This window comes from Siniperca chuatsi, linkage group LG23 (genome assembly GCF_020085105.1).
Source record: "Siniperca chuatsi isolate FFG_IHB_CAS linkage group LG23, ASM2008510v1, whole genome shotgun sequence".
Lineage (NCBI taxonomy): Eukaryota > Metazoa > Chordata > Actinopteri > Centrarchiformes > Sinipercidae > Siniperca > Siniperca chuatsi.
The window spans coordinates 11893709-11908041 of record NC_058064.1 but is presented as its reverse complement, the minus strand read 5'-3'; the positions used below and the strand labels follow the sequence as shown (position 1 = coordinate 11908041).

General features: G+C 40.1%; 1 long non-coding RNA gene across 4 annotated transcripts; it reads right to left on the bottom strand.

Moving 5' to 3' along the window:
• Positions 1-2896: 2896 nt before the first annotated feature.
• Positions 2897-6530, bottom strand: LOC122871007. 4 transcript variants are annotated; one of them, XR_006376761.1, is made up of 4 exons: positions 6175-6452; positions 6043-6073; positions 4019-4184; positions 2897-3181 (listed from the first exon to the last, which is right to left on the bottom strand). It is a non-coding gene; the product is annotated as an uncharacterized LOC122871007 (long non-coding RNA). The 4 variants fall into 4 exon arrangements; XR_006376764.1 differs by lacking the exons at positions 6043-6073; positions 6175-6452 and adding an exon at positions 6465-6530 and having other exon boundaries at positions 4019-4140; XR_006376763.1 differs by lacking the exons at positions 6043-6073; positions 6175-6452 and adding an exon at positions 6465-6514.
• Positions 6531-14333: the final 7803 nt, after the last annotated feature.

The following is a 14333-nucleotide window of genomic DNA, read 5'->3' as shown; positions in this document are numbered from 1 at the left end:
AACACCAGACATCTCGGTCCAGAAGAGCGCAGTACTGGGAACAGCAAAGATACTGCGCAGAACCCTCAAGCTCCCAGGCCTCTGGTAGAGGACCCGAGCTCGAAGGATCGAGACCACCCGGGGGTGAAGGACAAAGTTTTTTTTTTTTTTTTTATATATATATATATATACACAATATCTTATCTTGCTGCTCATCCTACTGATCTGTTTGTAGAAATACTAGTGGCAATGGAGAAGTCAGCAGTTAGAAGGAAAGCCAACTTTGTCATGTAGCAAGGCAACAGCCTCTTCCTTTCATGTGAACCACACACACACACTCAGCAAAGTACTTGCAGGCATACATGCATGCAAAGACAAACTGACAGAAAGATGCAATTATGTAGACTGTTAAGCAGTCGCAGTCGCACATGCGTGTGCACATACATGCATGCACACAAACACACACACAACCAATATTACATTTCAGTATTTACTAAGTGAGACTTTTCATTTTGAAGATTGTGTTATATTGCAAAGACATATGGAAACTGTCCATTGGGAACTGCACAATAATATCTCTCCCTCTCTATTTTTCTCTCATCCTCCCTCTTCCTCTCTTTCTATACCTCTCTGTCTCCTGCATCTCCATCCGTTAATTTCTCTTCTCTGAGCTCTGTCCTGCCCTCTCATACATTTTAATGGCAGCAGTTTGATCCGACTGGTCAAAAAAACATTCAAATGCATCCACTCGTGTTGAATAAATACATAATTTAGCAACACAAGTCAACTACTGTTCAGCGTTGTGGAAAAGACAAGATAAATATTTCACTTTTCTGAAGATTGGGTAGAATGGGATTTAGTCAGAGATGAGAGAGTTGTGTGTGGCCGCCAGTGTTTCTATTAGAATCTTTAAAGGTGAACCACTGTTTGCATGGCTGTTCATCACAGATCTCATGCGTACAATTTAACCTTGCAGGCGCAAGAAAATTGTTTTGAAAAATAATAACACCAAGCATATGGTAGATGAAAATGATGCTATTCAGTTAGTAACTGCGCCACCAAGATGTCTGAAAATGCACGTATCAAACTGAGGAACAAGTACATTAAAATAATGTCCTTCCTCCTCCTGGGGAATCCCAAGGCATTCCTAGGCCAGATGGGATATATGGAGTGTGCTCAGGCACTGCCCTGAGGTCTTCTCTAAGTTGTATGTGCATGGAATACCTCCACAGGGGAGGGAGTCCATGAGGCCTCCTGATCATGTACCCAAACCACCTCAAAAGGCTCTTTTCAAAGAAGACTAGTTTTTCTGTCTACAAACACCAGAAAAACGTTAATTACCATTGACGAGCACAGAAAACTCCATCATCATATTGTTTTGACATACTTTTTCTAAAATCTCCACATGTCAGGTTATTATAACTCTGCTCAGTAGAGAAACACTGTTGTGTGTGTGTCTGTGTGTGTCTTTGTGTGTGTGTGTGTTTCATGTTCTTATATCCCGGTGGGGACTTTAACCTGAATGCACACTAACCCATGGGGACTTGTGCAGGTACAGGTTACAATTAGGTTAAGGTTAGGGTAAGGGGCTAGGGAAAGCATTATGTCAATGACTGTCCCCCACAGGGATAGTGAACCAAACATGCATGTGTGTGTGTGTTTACAGTTGATTAGTTTTATGTACACATGACATTTTCCAAATGTAGGCTATACTGCATAATTTTCCTAAAATACACATCTCACATTGCAAAAAAGTGAAAACATTCACTTCCACGCTCACACATGAATTTTTGATCCATAAAACATTTCATGCAAAACAAGCATTTAAGACACCTTCATTCTTTAGTGTGCAGTGCAGATACACCCCTTACACAGATGGGCGCATGCACAAAGATGGATTAGGTCTCACACACACACACACACACTTGCTGCTGGTCATGTTTATGTATAAGACAGAACCAGTCGAGATGTGACTCAGTGGGTCGAAACCTCATCTCCTGCTCATTTCCAGTCTCTGTGAGTCGACATGTCAGTTGGATGTAAGTTAACACGGGTGAGAGAGAGGCCATGCTGTGTCATTCTGCGCAGTGTGTCTTTCGATTGTCTCCATTGTTCAGCTAAATACATTCTTCCTGTCCCTTCAATCTGGTCCTGAACTGAAAAAAATGCACTTCAAAGAGCAATATTAGATCATCTTCTTTACTTTTGTTGTATTAGTCATTTGCTAAACTTACTAATGGAATGTTTTTTATCACTGTTATGTGCATTTTTCAGATGGATGTTTTTAGAGTGGGAAGGAAAGTGTTGTGTTTTAAGCATTATTTAAAATATTCATCATTAATTTTTATGAGAATTTGAATTTTAACCATATTCCATTAATACACTTTGTCTACCAGCTGCTTCAGCAATGAAGAGACTCTGTGTGTTATGTCAGAAGAGCACCAGCTGAAAAGCCTAAAGAGAAAATGTATAACAGAAGCCTGTGCTACAGCCATTAATATATAATAATATACATGGGTCATAATCACCATACCTTTGTGTGCACATCCACCTAATTTCCAGGGGCACCTGATTACTCTTGTTGCTATGGATACCATTCAACATAACAACTGCCTCTCATGACAAGGATATATTCAAGTTACCTCGACTCAAAGCAGGCTGCATCCCAGTTCAGTATCTACAATGCATGGAGCTTTCAGTGGCTCTCAGGAAGCACAGGTATAGCTGGGTAGGTTTGATTATTTCTTCCTCCATGTTTGATATATGTACAGAAGAAAAGCTTTGCCATTCAATCCACATTGTTTCCTGAGCTACGTGACATTTTTCAAGCATTCAAAGGTTTATTTTTATCACATACACAAGTAATATGTGTAGTAAAATGCAATGTATGCAAAAAGTAAGATGTACATATGTCACAAAAATGCAGTGCACCGGGTAGTGCAAAGGTTTGCTTAAGACAATGTGCTAGACCACGCCGATATACAGTACAGAGGTCAGAGGACAGCATTCACCATCCTGACGGCCAGTTTGTCTGTGAGCGTACAGAACAGCCAAGTGAACCACTCTCTATAGGGCTCTATGGTCCTGAGCAGAGCAGTTTCCATCTTAGTTAGTGATGCCCCCTCTTAGGATGTTTTCCACAGCACTAGATCCGGCCTATCACTACTGTGTCATCAGCAAACTTGACGATGGAGTTGGGACTCTGCATTAAAAAAAATTTATTTCACATTTATTTCATGTATACAGCATATAACAGTAGTGATGAACACCAGTGTATAACCAATGAGGGTAGTTTAGACCAAATCATTGAATAAAATAAAATAAATAAATAACCCAGTATACAGCAAGAGAGCGTGCAGGGTTAGAAAGAGGTTAAAAGCATTAATTTGTTGGCTTGAGCACAGTAAGTCAAAAGATTTCCAACATACTTTAACATTGGCCCTCTTCAGGGAGCAAAAAGCTTTAAACTATTCCATGTACAAGCACCAGATGAATTTAAATTGAATTGAACTGGCTGAAAACACAGGTAGCTGCACTATTAATATTTTATTTTTGACTGAAATGTTTTCAGTGGGTTCCATGACCCTCAGAGCTTTTTTAAATTTGGTGCTTTTTTTAAAAATGTCAGTGTGAATATAATATTGCCCAATATTTTTTCATACCACAAAGACCTGTTTCTTACAGATACACATTGTTTGCTTGATGACAGAATTCATGAACCTTAGGGAAGGGAGTGGGCTATTGTAGCTTTTGTTTGCCTTGTCATTCATTTCTAGGTCACTGGGAGAACCAAATGCTTGGCTGAGCTTGAGACATGCTCAATGAAGGATCTCCACATCACCATTCCCATGCGTGTGTGGATGTATGCATCCCTGTCTGTGTGCGTGTGTGTGCAGTGAAGCAAAGGACCTTCACCCCCAAACCTGAAAGGCACACAATCATGCATAAATCTCTCTGATACACATTTGACTCTTTAGTTTTCATGTCTCAAGCTCAACGCACACATGCCCACACACACCACCCATCAGTCCTTCTTTACCTCATGTCTCTTTCCATCTCAGAGCTTTGAGCTGCAACTTTGTTAAAGCACTGAGGCTGGTGGGGATCCGTTTCACTTCAAAGGTCTTTTCGCTTCCCTTGCCCTCCAGGGCCGAGGCTGAACTGCAGGTCAGCACAGCGGGGAGAAAGGGCATGTTGGACAGTGACTGAAAGAATCATGGTCAAATGAAATATACGTAAAGACCTACTGGCATTGCATTTCATATCTTGTACACTGCAAACACACATGTTGACCATGACTGGTAATATACACTCTGACATTTATTAGCAAAGTTATGCTGATGACACTCTACTGTCTCTGTTGTCTCTGTTGGGTGTTGAAATTTTCAGAGCAAGTGAGGAGATGTATCAACGGCAAGCAAAAGTAAGGGATCTCACTCCCTACGTTACTCTGTGACTCTGCACGTTGCTCTGTGTCGTGATTCGAATCACGGAGTAACATGTGGAGTGCTGAGGTTCCAGGACTACTCGTTGCTGTGAGTTTTCATAGTGTGGTCATTTTGGTCATTTGCCGTCACCACAACTGGGCCCATGAAAGAGAGGCAGCTAATGTTAGCCAGCCCCCCTCCTTTGCGTAATGCAGGACGAGCACAGCGAGTGTGGGGGAGCTGCCGATGACTCAGCAGTTGTTGAAATAATATGAACGAAAAGTATCATCTAGTAGGAATCAGGGCTAATGTTAGCAAGCTAAGCTAACTAGCTTCCACTTTCCAAGAATATAAACTTAACAGCACGATGGGTCCTCCCAAATGTTGGATATTATAAAGGGACAGATGGCATGTGTGCTTGTTGAAAAAAAGTATCAAGGATATGACATGTTTCAGTCAGTAGCGCACCAGTTTTCAGTGCGTGTCCTAGCATCGCGTCTCCTAGCATCACAAAAATACGCACAAAAGCTGCAGTATCATTATAGTTTATATTTCCTTACACAAAAAGTGAGAATTCAAATTTAACTTTGATTTTAAAATTAAGTTCGACTTCAGTTAAGTTCATTCATTACTGTATTCTTTTTCTGTTCTGTCATACATACATTATTTATACAGTAGATTGGATTGCCTTAACTAATGTGAATCCTAAAATCTTGTTTTCTTTAAGCAAGAAAAGTGCTTAAGAGTTTCAAACAAGTAACCACATCATTTTACAAAGTGCTCCTATGTATTATTTATAGAAAGAATATTTGCCTAATTCAGTTTAAGATGTTTAAACATGTCTCAGTCAACCAGCAAGGCACAATACCACATTTAAATTCTGGCTGCAAATTATGGAAGGCCAGTAAGCAAGTTGAATATGCAACCCTTCAGCAGACAATAATGACTTGGCTCACAGTACAGACATTATGAGATATTTGAATTTCTACTCAGCCAAGATTTGATGGATTCTTATGATGGAGTTTCAAAAAAGGGGAAGCCTCAGCCCAAAACGAGATATATACACTGAATAACAAAAACACTTCTTCAAATTGATTGATAGAACAAACTAAAATAGGCCATGGGAAAACATATCAAATCATCATTTAAGGAAAAAAGTGACTAGTATGTTTATGCTTAAGGCTTATTGTTTTGTTTTCACACCCAGAAAATCTAAGTTATACCAAGATTTCTGAAAAAGAAGCAAGGTGGCTTGAACAGATTTTCACCTTAATTTTATGTCTTAACAAAAAAATTACATTTCCTGCTGCCAGAAAACAATGTTCACAGCAGTTTACATTAAATAACATCCTTTCCTGACCAGCACAGCTCAGGAAATGCTGCCAGTTATAGAAAATGAAGAGAAAAATGGGGAGAAAATGCAAAATGAGCTGCACCAGAGTTGCTAAAAGTAAGTAAAAATATATGTGGCTGAACTAAAAAGAGTTTTGTTGCTTGTTTAAATACTTTTCACCTGCATTTTTGTTTGACAACTTGTGTTTTGTTGTGGTTGTTTTATATGTGATTTTAATATTTAAAATAAACACTGAATCATTTATTATTGATAAATACTGATAAAAGAATGAGCCTGACTTACCAAATGTTAGCCACTTCATTGCGCCTGGGCCCTTTACATTTTAATGATATAAAACAATTACATAAATGTGACCCCTTTTAAATCATGTCAAGTATATGGACAATTTGTACAAGCATAACTAAAATAAACTACCTTGAAATCCTCATTCCTTCAGCAGATTATCCTTGTTTAGCTCAGAGGGTAGACACTATGAGAGCTTTGTCTGGTTTAGCTCCAATTAGGCTGTCCTATTTGAGATTAAGAGATCAGAGGAAAAACTCCCCCAATATCCCCAGGTTTTATATCAAAGGCTCACTAGGTTGTGCACGAAGCCTCTTAAGACAAAAGGGACAGATTCTGGAAAGCCTCTTAGAAGTAAGTGACAATCAAGTTTTGTTCTGACTGTAGAAACCCTGAATTGACAAAATTGGGTCTCAATATACCTCTCGCACAGACGAAATGACAAAACACATGCCACTGCATTCAGTGTAGGGCCCTTCATTGTTCCAGTGGTGTGGTTTAGTGAAACACCTAAATAGAGCTGAGTCATGATTAATGTTATGAGTTACACCTGTGCTTTCCCTGTTATGACAACTCACAGTGATGTGAAACAGGCCTTTTGGCAGCAGGGCTCCACCTGATGAGTCGACAACACACCACCTGCCATTGTTGGATACTCTAATTGCTTATGAGCCAATAACTACTTCATCTTGAACATAAAAGTGATTAGAGTAATCACCTAGAACAACTTTAAGTACAACATCAGTAAATGCACTCTATGTGCTAGTCGAAGTTACGTGTCAGTTCACAGCAGTGAGCTACAGTATCATGTCAGCAAAAGATGTGCCTAAAAAGGCCAAAAGTACAACATCTTATATACCAAATGTGTCTAAAAGTCAGTGACTGCAGTGTGGCTTCACAAGTTCAGTGTTTACTTCATTATCTCTACATTTAACTACAACACACCAACAGTTGCATTAGCAGCTAGCAGGTGCTGCCCTCCAATGCTGTCAGACAACTTTTTTGCTTCACCATTGGAGGGAATTGTCTGAGGAAATCAATGAATGCAATAACCATGCTTAAAGATAAATAAAACGCAGTGTATAGAGGATCGTATAGAGTGGGTGGGAGTGAAAATGGCAAGTGTTATCCACCCTTTCAGTCACTGATGCAGTGCATCTGGTAATATCAGCATATCAGATACTGACATTTTCCATATTTCAGCACCACTTTCTTGCATACAATAAAAGTGCTTAGCACTTGGAGATAAAAAATAGATAGAAAGATATACTGACAGCTTTGTCATTGCCGACTTTGAGTATTTTTCAATGTCTGGAAATCAGTACTGATGTTTGCTCCAAACCAGCCTTTTTCTGACACACTGATGTTTGGCTTTGGTTTCTGCAGCATCCACTGTGTGTCTTTACTGCATTGCTGGCAAGGAGGGAAAAAACACAGGCATGCGCAATAAAGTAGCCATTCATGCATGAAAGCACACCGAGATTACAAAGCACAGTGCGCACACACACACACACACGCACAGGCAGCAAGAGTCCCAGGAGTTACAATTACACTGTCAGACTACACATACTCATCTCTGCAAGGTAATTACTTTACTCACCACAGTCATCTTAGCCTTTGAGCCTTAATATAAAACTTCACACTGTGACAAACTACTGTATTTATTGTTTAAGGCATTCCAGCTCAGTGATATGGAGAGCTATTTATAGGAGGGTTGAAATTATGCTTAGTCTGTGCAATCATAGAATACAGAATACTGTTGTAACCATTTTTTTCCCCCAAATACTCTTGGATTTTTTTATTTGTTTTCCAGTCCAGAAAAGCGAAAATGACCCTAGATCATTTTTGAACCACAACTGTGCTTGCAATTGGGTTCTAAATATTTTGGGCCCTCTGCAGTCTACTCAGTGGTTAGATTTAATAGGTTTAAACTGTGATTTGTCAGTCCATAGTTTGTTCAGTTGTTATTCCGTGATCCAATTCCAACAATGCTATCCCTAGACTAACCTATTATTTTGAAGTTATAAGAATAGCTTTGCTAAAGCAACACACCTGTTAATTCCGGCTTGTTATAACACAGCGTTCCGTAACTCTCCAAAATAAGCAAAGCACAATTCAGGACAATGAAGCTTAGATGAAATAACACACAGTCATACAATCTATCTCTGCCAAGACACAAGCCTTTTACTTGGGATCGCTTTTGGTAGCAAGTTAATGCATCATCCCGTTAGGTTATGCGGCGGAGTTTCTCTCAGGCTTGGATCCTGACGTTGCCGGGTCCGCCCTGTCGGTTTCCACGGCAAACCTGTTCCCTTGAGGGCAGCAGCAGGAAGCAGCAGTCGACTTTAGCGGGGCGGAAGAGAGGCTCAGCCGCCGTTTCACTGTCTGGCCTTAGACAACACTTTTTACCTTTTCCAACTAGGCTGCTGTCCCCACATGTGGTGAGGCCCAACACACACACAAAAAAGAGTTACTACAACCTAAAAGCATGAAAGACCATTCAAAAATATCTCTGCATGGCTGCATGTAATCTTTCTAACACTCTTTCCTTGTGTTCAAGATTGGCCAGTAAAGTTTGTGTCTCCAATATTTGAATGTATGTACTTTTATGTGGAGCCCAGGAAGAATAGCTGTTGCTATTTACTAAAAATATGTTGTGTGTACAGTGGAAATCAAGTTTGTTATGGTTTATATGCTGCAAAGTTCTTAATCAACCCATTCTGAGGCCTCAGAATGGGTTGATTAAGAACTTTGCAGCATCTTTGCATTACATCTTTGGTGCATTGTGCCCTTAAATTAATTAAATTGGATGCAACTGAGGAACTGAAGGACTGCTGTGAAAGCAGTGTGTGATAGTGCATGAGTCTATAAGGAATTGTAAGATCTGTAACATCTTCAAATGCTCATGTAGTGAATACAGTAGCTGGTAATACAAACAGTTGTATATTGGCTGTTTTAACAATTCTAACCAGCAAGAGTTAATTGCTGTTCCAGGTCTGTTTTGAGAATCAGATATCTCATAGTCTAACATGGTTACACAAAGACTAAAACAGATCAACAAAAAATGATCAGAAAAAGGCTGCTTTGGATGGTAGGTGCCACTGCAAGAAAAAGCAGAGAACTCTTCTTTTAATAGTCACTATAACTCGCTGCAAAACTGCATTGGAGATATTTTTCGTTTGTTATGACTGCTGAGTTGAGTCAAATAACAAGGCTGGTCTGATCTTGTCTGATAAGGGCAGTTCGGAGCAAATAACTAGTCAACCAGAATAATAGGATGTGTGGTTGAGAAATAAAAGAGGTACTTGTGTGTCAAGCTGACTTTTTTTCTGCAAGCTTTGTTTCAAATGTGTCGGCAGTGTAGACATCATACATAAACACAACAAAATAGACTCTTCAACTATGATTTAGAATAAAGATGTGATTGCATGTTTCAGTTTTAAATTTTGGTGAGTCTTGCAACAGTGTACTAATGTTTCACTGCTGTCAAATACTGTGCTGCCTGCAAATACTTGCATGCTATGATTTCAGGTGTGTTTCTTTAATAGCGTCCACGCCAGATCAAGAAGCTTGCAAATGTGAGCAGAATCAACTCAAAGGTTCCTTAAAACAAGAAATGAACACAAAAACTCATACAAAGCTGGCAGTATACTCCACACTAAATCAAATTTGGTGTGTTTCCAGACTGCTTTGCTTGCAAGCAAACATCAGCAGTTTCTCAATTCCTCAAAACAAGAAGTAAAAAGATTATAAATGTATGGAATAAAACCAAAAATGCAAACCCAACCACCAGACGTTAACACTGATATTGGACAATTCTGCAAAACCTGTTTGTTTTACAATCAGTCACTGTTTTTCATTGCAAAGCTATGTATTCTTACAATATTCATACATGGCAACTACAGAGTGGTTAAGGTACAATTAAAGTCAGGCAACTAAAACTAGGGAAAGAGGGTGGCACTGGCAAACAAACTATGGTTTAGTAATCAACTGTGGTACATGAGACACCATCAAACCTGTTTGAAAAAAATGGAGGCAGCATCAGCAGCCTTGAGTCTGTTCACACAGCAGGGTATCTGGACTAACTACAGTGGAACTTTGTTTTGATTACATACAGTATCAATGTACAGGTTCCAGTAAAAGTATGGTAAATGTGTTATTAAAAATCAATTTCAGAACTTTTCCCACTTTTTTCAAATGTCTTCTTTTATTGATTCCACTAGTTTAATTTGATTGGCTGAAAAGCTGATGAATGGAAACTGTGCTGCACACAAACACACACACACACATACACACACACACACACACACACACACACATACCTGCTCCTGTTCCAGCTCAGTTGTCCCTGCCTGCAGTGACAGAGGGGATTAGGGGAGTGTGTGCAATGCTGGCTTTCATAAACTTACACACACACACACACACCAGTGCACACCGGTGGATTCTCACTGTGCCCCCCTCTCACTGTACTGAGAGTCTAGATGATTGGGAAGGAGTGTGTTTTTACCAGTGCTTTCCTTTTCTTCTACCTCTATAGCTGTATTTTCATTGGTTTATAAGAAATGTACAGATTGATTGATAGATATTTGTGTGTGTGGGACGGCCACAGATGGACACCTGCTGCTGACTACTTGATGGACCCCTTCTAACAAGGCACACTTATTGCTATGGCAACCCCCTACACACACACACACACACACACACACACACACACACACACACAGTGAAGCCTGCAGACTGATCATTAGAGTCTAGTGATCTTTTTCCTCTGCATCCTCCTCTACCCCCATCGCCCTTCCTTTGAGATCCAAGCAAATTGCACCCCTCCCTCTATCACGCCCTTCCTCTCTACCTCCCCCTCCATCCTTCCCTCCCTTCATCAGCCCCCCTGTTTGTCTGTAACGGTCCCTTTATCTCCTCCTTACCACTTTTCATTTTATCCACATTCTTTTACACCTCCAATTCCTCATATCCTTTTTAACTATTTTTCCCTTCATCTGTCCATCACTTCCTCATTTTCTGCCACTACGTAAATCCTTTTAACCACCTCCCCTCATTCCCTGCCTTCCCCTGTAGTCCCTCCATCCATCCCTTTGTGTGCCTCTTTTTCCCCTTCCACCCCTCCACATATCCATCTCTACCAATAATTACCCGGTTGGAGGTTTTAATTAGAGAGGGAAGAGGAGCCGTCTGGTGCGGCAGAGCCCTAATTGACACCCCAATTAGTCTCGTCTGGTTGTCAGTATGCTGAGGGAGCCACCACTCTGCCGAAAATCTGAGTTTCATCAAGAGGTGAATTTTCTGAAGTGATTACTTTGAATTTTAATAAAATGTATTAGGGTGGTAAATCCAAAATGCTGATAAGAGACAGTCTCCGTTATTGCTAACGTTTATAATTGCCTCAAGCAATCTGCCTCAATCTGCTCTGGAAATTAACAGCAGGAAGCTGTGGCAATTGGGCGAAACACACAAAACAACAAAAAAGTCACCAAGGTAACTTGTTGCCTTGGTGATTACCATAGTAATGGCAAAGTCACAGGAGAAGCAGACACTTTAGTTTTGGGGAGGAGGGAAATGTGGTAAAAATGCAGGGATTGAAAATGATTTGTGTGTTTGTGTATGTGAATGTGAAAGAACCCTAACCTAATGCACGCATTATGGTTTGGATTTACAATTAGCTAGTTGGCTCAAAGCCTAAGTGGAACAATTACACACACATACACACATTCATTCATTCATTCTCTCTCTCTTCCAATCACACAATAATCACTGCATCCCTTTTTGTGCATGTACACACCCAATTGACCATTCACTAAACCCCTCCCTTGAACAGTGATTGTCCAATCATAGCTTAGCAACTGTAGCTAGGTACAGCAGATCTGTCACGCTTTGGATTTCTCCACATGTCGAAGCGGTGTGCGTGGAGCTCTCGTAAAAATGATTCTCTGTATACAAAGAGTTTAGCAGCTCTATCCTGCTCTTTATTAGATTTGAGAAACTTTACACTCAAGCAACCCCAGCCAAACTCCTCATTGGAGATAGCGTAATGTTTGCTAAACACATCGGTTAGTCCTCAACCTAAAAGCCTCTACTGTTGTAACGTTGTGAGACAGTGAAACATACTGTTTGAAAATACGAACAATAAAGCATAAATCTAAAAACTGTCTTTAAGTATATAAGCTAAGCAGTTAACCAGGGTTATGTTAGAATAAAATAATGATCTTACTTCTTCTTACTACTACTATCATACTACTAGGACTAACTAGCTCTACACTGCAGTACAAGATCAGTGCTGTTACTTTATTTCCATGGCTTCTACATGGATCATCAGCTGGCTTTGGCTGGGACATGTAGCTTCAGCCTCAGTCTTTTAGCATGGTATAATGTTTGTAGCCATCAATATTTGAGACTGCTTTTACAGGGATCTCATATGTAAATGAGTCAGCTGGAAACATCAAACAGTTAATTTGCGAAGCGAAGCGAAGATAGCGTTTTCAACCAACTAATGGAGCTAACCTTAGCTTAATTAGCTAGCTAGCTATAGCTGATAAAATCAGCCATTGACAGTTGCCAGAAGCTGTTGTTGTCTATTTCTCTCTGAAAACAATTTGTTTCAAAAATATGTATTTTGAGTGGTGAATCTACAACAGTTATCACTGACAACTGCGTATATCCACTACGAGAATGTGGTTGTTTATTTAATTAGTTGATATTTTGAGAATGGATTCATCATTTAATACATTTTTTAAGCAAAAATGCCGAACATTTGATGGTTCCAGCTTATTAAACTTGACACTTTTGCTGCTTTTCCTTGTTTTATATTACAGTAAACTGAATATCTTTGGGGTTTGGACTGTTAGACAAAAAAAGCAATATAAAGACCTCATCTTGGGCTCTAGGAAATGGTGACGAGCATTTTTCACTATTTCCTGATGTTTTATAGACCAAACAATAAGCCGATTATTTGGAGAAAATGATCAGTGGATTAATCGATAATGAAAATCATCTGCAGTTGCAGCTCTGTCTAACACACACACCATCTATCTGAGTCTCACTCAAAAATACACACACACATACTACAGATCATCAAATGTCCACACACATGTTCCGCCTGATTGACACAAAGACAAACACACTTCCCTCTATCCTTCTCTGTGACATCCAGAAACACACATTCGCATGAATGCTCCCATCCACACACACACTTGTTAAGCCTTCCCTCTTCCACCCCCTGTTGAGTCCAGCCCAGACAGACCCGGCTCAGTCCTATCTGCCTCTGGATTCGGCTGCAGACAGTCGCAGAGCATAGCACAGCACATCCTGATAAGCTCCCATTGATTGGCTTTAGACTGGCTGAAAGGCTAAACACATTGTCGCCTCTTTCTCTGTCACACACACACACACACACACACTAACGTACACACATACTCGCTGGGGGTAAGAGAAGAAAGGGAGAGAGAGATGAGGGTAGAAGGGTGATGGAAAAGAAACAAAATTGACAATGACAAAAGCGAGACAAATCAAGACTAAGGGGGAGGCTGACTTGTTTGGGCAGATTCTGCTGCTGGAGAGACAGAAAAAGAAAGGGAGAGAAAGGGAGAGGAATACAAATCTGCAGGTAGAAGTATATTCAAAAGGAGCTGAGGATAAGACGATAAGCATTTTAGAGCAACAGAGACAGAAAGACAGGCAGGAAAAGGAACAAACAGGCTGATGGACAGCTAATCAGGCAGGCAGACAGTCAAAGAATAGGAGTTGAAAAACCCATTAAACAGAGACAGAATCAAATGAAACGTAACATGTCAAGATTCACTAATAATGCAGGTAAACCTTGAGCCAATTAATGATGCGTCGTCAATCCAAATTAAAAATCTGACAGGTTGGTGAAGCATTTATGACATTTAAATTTTGCAGTTCTGACCAGTAATTATAGCTCCTCTCCCTGTCACCATTGGGCCGTTGATGTCTGCAATATCACACTGAAAATAAGTTTCTGAGCATCAATTAACATATTGCTATCAGGCAGGTCAGTGTTTTTAATACACATGAACCAAAATGAATCATAGCTTTGGATTTCACCAAAAGTGGCATTTTGATGTAGCAGTTATGGTCTCCAAGTGTGAGAGAAGAAGGAAATCAAATGAGACAAGGCCAGATTCAAATCCTCAACCTTGTGAAAATGCATTCTGTGCTGTAACCCGCTGCATCACGAGGACGCCTCCAATTGGAAAGATGGGTTTGTAACAGAGGGAGTGGGCCCCTTCTGTTCCTGAGGTGTGACTGCATGATTG